This window comes from Lotus japonicus, chromosome 6 (assembly GCF_012489685.1).
Source record: "Lotus japonicus ecotype B-129 chromosome 6, LjGifu_v1.2".
NCBI classification, from domain to species: Eukaryota; Viridiplantae; Streptophyta; class Magnoliopsida; order Fabales; family Fabaceae; genus Lotus; species Lotus japonicus.
In genome coordinates this window covers 59,832,687-59,839,092 of record NC_080046.1, presented here as the reverse complement: position 1 = coordinate 59,839,092, position 6,406 = coordinate 59,832,687, and the positions used below count along the sequence as shown (strand labels likewise).

Sequence of the window (6,406 nt, the reverse complement as noted above, 5' to 3'; positions counted from 1 at the left end):
ATTTTTGTGGTCCCACTCTCGTAGATCTGTATTTGGACCGTCCGATTGACATTATATTTATGTTCTCTTTTCTATAAAAGGAGAATGCAATGGAGGACTGGAGGAGGCATAACCATGGGCGGATCTACTTGGAAGTGAGGGGTTCAGATGAACCCCCTGAACAAATTTTTTTTGCACTTACACTCCTATATAATATATTTTTTGAACCCCTGAAAATTTAAAATTATACTAGTAGACCAAGTTTTGCACCTATTTGCACTAAAGACTTACCATCACTTACTCCTCTCACTCTCTCACACACACGCGCACTCAGCCACTCACCATCTTTCTCTCGCTGCCTAAGTCCCACTCAACTGAGATGTGAGAACTGCAATCAGAATCATCGTCTGCAAAATAGTTCAATCTCAAATTATGCTTCCTTTGTTTAATTTTTCTGTTTCGATTTAGATACTTAATTCTTGAAGACAATCGAATTATTCATTTATCTAATCTTTACTGAATTGGAAACGTTCGATGAGAAAAATATATTTTTTCTGGTATTTTCAGTTTAGATTTCTCACCTCAGTTGGTCAATTTAAACTAAGATATTTTGCATGTGCATATATACATAAATATTAATGAATCATACATACATATACATGTGCATATATACATAAATATTTGCAGATATAAAATTTCAAATGACAAGTATTTTTTCCTCTGTTTTTATTTATTTGGGCTGCTATTTCCGTTAGTAAGTAAAATGATAAGAGAAAGTCGTTTTTATATATTTCTACAAGTCTTATGTAAGATTTAACTTTATTCAGTTTTCCTTTGATTGAGGGGAGAAAAGGATCGCTACTGCTAGTGTAAATTGTTCAACGATTTCATAATATGAAATCACGTAGATGACAACTATGACTTGCATAATTTCTTATGTATAAACATATTAAAGTTGTTTTTAATTATATTTTTACCGATGTTTTCATGTGAAAAATTTGAACCCCCTAGTCAGGGGGTCCTGGATCCGTCACTGGGCATAACTCATGCAAAATTACAGCAATATTGTACTACTCTAGAATTATTAATCATGAAATAAGGCCTTTAGAATAACCAATATTATTCAGCTATAAAATAACGTTGTTGGTTAAGTAACTAACTCAAAATGGAAAAGATGAATGAGGGATATTCGCAGTCGTATTGGTCCATTTTAACTAACCAAATAAGCACAAAAGGAAAATCACTTGGAACATGTTGAGGAATGAGGAATGAGGAATGAGAAGATAAACAGAAAATGGAAGCCATGTGTAAATCACGATGCCCCTTTAATTTGGACTATAAAATTGAACATGTTCATCTCTTGTTGCAAATATTGGATATGCATGCATGCTCGTCCTCCAACAACAGTACACGAAAGTTTCCATGTAACCAGTGATTGCATGATCATGCTCCACCAGGAGTCCACTGATGTGATGTCATGCCTCTCATCTCAAGCTCTGTAATTTTTTTTATAAATATTACTAATAAAAATAAGGATACGAGAATCCCAAACACTTTAGACAAACTTTCAAACATACATATAATTTTCTACTTTATAATTTGCGATGATAAAAAATTGCCAAAAAAATCTATTAAAATTAGGGAGGCCTAACTCAATTTAAAAGCTAGCTCAAAAGTTGATAGTTGTTTTAGCTACCTTTTATATATAAACACTTGTTTGGTTACATCTCTAGCTAATATGAGACTTTTAACAAAATCGTATGTCTAAAGGTGTGTGTAATTACATATGTTTAAAAACCATAAATATAAATAGTATGTTTTCACTTCTCTTATCTCATAACTTCATTATGCGAGGTATAATTTTTACTTTATTTTTCATACAAGTTTCTTACATCATTTATACTCTTAAGTTATTGATCTTATTTAATTGTAATTTTATTTTATTTTATATGTAATGATATAAAATAAATTGTGATAATTATTGACATAGTTTAAATTTGTTGAGATTTTTCTGGAAGTTTATGGTATTGCATGCATGTTCTTTAACTTTGGGTTATATAATAACTCAAACCAAAATATAATCCACCTAGAATATTGGACTGACTAGTAATTATAAGAATATGACTACTACTATGTTAATTATCAAATTAAAAAGCTAGGAAATAAAATTTAAAATGGTGCCTAGGAAAAAGAAAATCTGAAAAAAAATTAAAGTACGTAAATGAGATATATAAGTACTCTAGACAATCTAATAAAGCTTTTACTTTTGGGAAAATCTCGTCTTTGATGTTGCTCTACGTGTTGGAAACTTTAGTGCGTGCGTGTGCTTTATATATGGCTTTTAAGTTATCTTCTTCCCAAAGTATATAACATGCATTTCGATTTTAAAAAAAAGTATATATATATATATATATATATATATATATATATAACATGCATTTCGCCATTTGTCGATGGTTATGGTTCAATATATTAGCTCATGCATGTAAAGGAGCTCATTAGTTCAATATATGATGAGTTCAAATTACCACTACAAGAAATGGTGTTATTAGTGTCGAAATTTAGCGTCGGCCCTTTCCCAATCGCTCCTTTGTTGCACCTTACCATCAATCTCATCCTAGGTATACCTCCTTCGTTGCTATGAGCTACCACCGACCCTCGTCATGGAATATGGCCCTCCTTTCGGCGGCCCTCATCCTCCCTATCAGAAATGATTGCTCTCACCATAATTGTGGGGGATCAACACTACAAAAAAAAACGTTATTTAGCGGGGGTTTTTTTTGCCTTTAGTGGGGGTTTTCAACCCCCGCGAGTTACTTAGCGGGGTTTTGAAAAATCCCGAAGTTACACTCCCCACAAATCATTAACGGGGTTTTTCAGCAAACCCTGGTACATGCATATAAATTTAGCGGGGGTTTTTAGCGGGGGTTTTAAACCTCCCTTATCTGCAAGCATTTTTTAACGGGAGTTTTCAACCTCCCTTAAATGTAAGAGATTATTTACACTGTTTCTATGTCATTAGGGACCTCTAGCATCTCTAGATAACTTATCATCCCTCATGAAAATTGAAACATAGAATGGTCTAGAAGTCTACTTACTTACTTCTAGGAAAAGTCTGCAAGCTTCATGATAGACAACCAACTTAACTAATTGGTGATAGTAATAATACTCAAAATCAACTAAATGTGCAAAAGTACAGAACCTCAGTAAGAGAGCATTTCTTTGTTATACTACCATGTGCAAACCAAGTTCATCTAAGTTAACCAATAAATACCTACATATATTGACAGAATAGACAAGAGTTAGATAAATACTTTGCTGAGAGTTTCTTCCAAAATACAGCAGCAGCAGTTTGAATACTTCATTTCGTTTCCTCTTTCGATCCATCTAGCTTAAGCATATCTCCATTCATTCACAACCCCTAGATACATGAAAAAGAAATATTGAATGAGTTATTAACCCATTAATTAATTCTTAAGAAACTGATATGTGAAAACTAGTCGTAAAAACCATACTTGGAAAACCGGTGACTTCACCGGTGTTTGCGGCATATCCCACTAAGATCGTTGGTCTGTTGTATCAAGGAAAGTAGTAGGTCGTTGAACTTATCGGCTAACATCTCAAAGTCTTTCATCTCCATCTCCTTAACCTTCATGAGCCCCTCATCCAATTCCTTCCAAGATGAATTAGATAGTGAGATAGTAAATAGAGAGAGAGAGAGAGAGAGAGAGAGAGAGAGAGAGAGAGAGAGAGAGAGAGAGAGAGAGAGAGAGAGAGAGAGAGAGAGAGAGAGAGAGAGAGAGAGGTTTAGAGTGAACTGAATGAACTCTTCTCTTGAATTAACACTGTGATTTACAACATATATAAAGTTTTCAACAGTAGCTAACCATCTAACTGCCTCTAACAAATTGATAACTCAGCATAACAAAAATTTATGGTGATGTCATCATTCAGTTACATAGAAATCCATACACACTAGACTAACACATTAGTATAAGGTAAGATTTTATAATTTGCTGATGAAAAGTGTCTATCTCATTTTTTAACTAGGCACATGAGCAATACTTTCAGGGCATCTATAATCTGAAAAATTAGTAAGAGTTCATTTTAAACTTTTTTTTTAATTTATCGATTTGAACTAAAAACAGTTTTTAAATTGCAAAACACTTTTATAAATGACATGTAGTACTTTGGTCAGAGTTAGGAACTTAGGATGTGGAATAGAAGACTGGCAATTGCAAACTGGAACAAAGTGAAGTAGCACCTGAAAACAGGATACACAGTATCCATATAGGCTGGTTCATTACTGGAAGAGAATATACTAATACCAGACAATCTTCCATTCGTCTCCTCATCCTGGCTGTGTTCATCCAACTTATTTGTTAACAAGTCCAAGCAGTCACACATACTATCACAAAGCAATGAGAACTGAGAGAATATTAGGAAATGAAGCCAAATCATATATACTCTAACATGTGCTGATTTATTTGTCATTTTTTAGGCAAGTATGAGGATAAAGTTAAATTTGTCCCACTAAGCTTAAAGTGGTTCCATCATCAGGAATCTCATTATAATAGTGTATATTGCATAGTTGTTACATGGAAAATGCAAAGTGATATCATCCATGTAACAGGTTTATGAAATTTATGCTCTAGGTTTTATGAAGGTAATGAAGTTAACCTGACTCGCAGCCTCAGTTTCACATTTTTTACTAATAATTGCATGTCAAGGGTTAAGTGTACATAACCTGAATCCAAGTAAGCAACATTAAAACATTTTTTACTAATGCTATAAAAGAAACTACGGAATCATGGAAATTCATGTATGGTGCCATATGCACTGGTGGTCACAACGATAAGCTATTGGCTTTGAAAGACAAATCAACTCGATGAAATTTAAGTAGAAACTATATCATGAAGAAACAATGGATGTACCCAAGCTTCCAATAGACAAAGTCATAGCTTAGAACCTGTTTATCCACCATGTGGAAGTTTCAGTACTCATTATTTTGTGAGTAATAGTATTAATAGGATATGTCAGATTTCATCAAAGCAAACATGTTAACTCACAAGTCTAATATTTCAGCTATTTAAGATTTGACAATCATTCAAGCGACAAATCGACATAGCATATTCAGATTTTCATGTTCCATTACGAGTGACAAAAACCATCAAATCGACATAGCATAAGGAAAGTTAGATTGTTCAAACCCGGAGTCCCATTTCAATCCAGCTTCTCAGCGTTCTCGGAACACCATCAGCAAGCATCATACTGACTTGATTCGCATCAAAAAAACTCAACGGAGACATGAAGGGAAAGAGAGAAAACCAGTCAGGAATTTTGTCGAACAGTTTATAGGCATTAAAACTTCAATGGTAATATGCTTATAAATTCAGGCAATCAATTAACCGAACAGTGTGTATGCCTCAGAAACCAGGATAAAAATACCAAGAAAATTAGGTATCTACTCCCAACGCAAGCTAAAAATTCCATAGATAGTATCAAACAATTTTCAAATGATTCGAAACTGTTACAACAGCAACAGCGAAGGTTGCAGAGAGAATCGAAAACGCATGCAGCGAAACCAAATCAGAGAACAGAAAATGCTGAAATTGAAGGAACGATTGACGAAGAAAGAGGGTTGAAGAAGAATGAACCAACCTTTGAGCAGTGAAGCCATGAAACAGTTGAGCAGTGAATCGAACTCAATCGCTCTTCAAGAACTGATTCTGTGCTCGAAAACAAAAATCCGTGAGAGAAGAGAGTGAACGATCGGTGAGAGAAGAGAGTGGAGAAACAATGATCGGTTGCTAGATCTAGGGTTTCATGGTGAGAGTTGCAGAGAGATGAGAGGTGTGAGTCGTGAGAGAGGTAATTAGGAAAGGGATCTGAAATAAACGAGGGAAAATTAGAAAAAATCCGTGAGTTAATTACGGGGTTTAGTAAAACCCCCCTTAACTTTAAAAAGTTAACGACATTTGCGGGGGTTTCGGAAACCCCCATTAAAAACCCCCCACTAAATGACAGTTTTTTTGTAGTGCAAGATGAATTTATCACGGTTCGACTCAGCTCTGATACCATGTAAGAAGTGATTGCTCTCACTACAATTGTGGTAGATCAAAATGGATTTATTTATAGTGATATGATTACAAGGAATATTCCAAAAGAATGCTTGAAAACAAAGTAAAGAATAGTAACATAATATTCCCTAGAATAATATGAGTAACTAATGTATCCTAACACTCCCTGAAATGATTCAACCTATTCCACTTGCCTCCCTCCTCTTCCGCCACCCTCACCTTCTCCCTCGGCCACTAGATCCACCACCATCACCCTCTTCCTTGGCCTTTCTTCTGCCGCTCGGCAGTTCCCATCCTCACTCTGCCGCGAGCCGTCGATCCACCAACAACAGTTGTATTGCCTCATG

General features: G+C 34.9%; 1 long non-coding RNA gene across 1 annotated transcript; it reads right to left on the bottom strand.

Annotated features, from left to right (window-relative positions):
* Positions 1 to 3,172: 3,172 nt before the first annotated feature.
* LOC130724370 (uncharacterized) lies at positions 3,173 to 5,738 on the bottom strand. Its single transcript, XR_009014486.1, has 3 exons — positions 4,244 to 5,738; positions 3,495 to 3,652; positions 3,173 to 3,400 (listed from the first exon to the last, which is right to left on the bottom strand). It is a non-coding gene; the product is annotated as an uncharacterized LOC130724370 (long non-coding RNA).
* Positions 5,739 to 6,406: the final 668 nt, after the last annotated feature.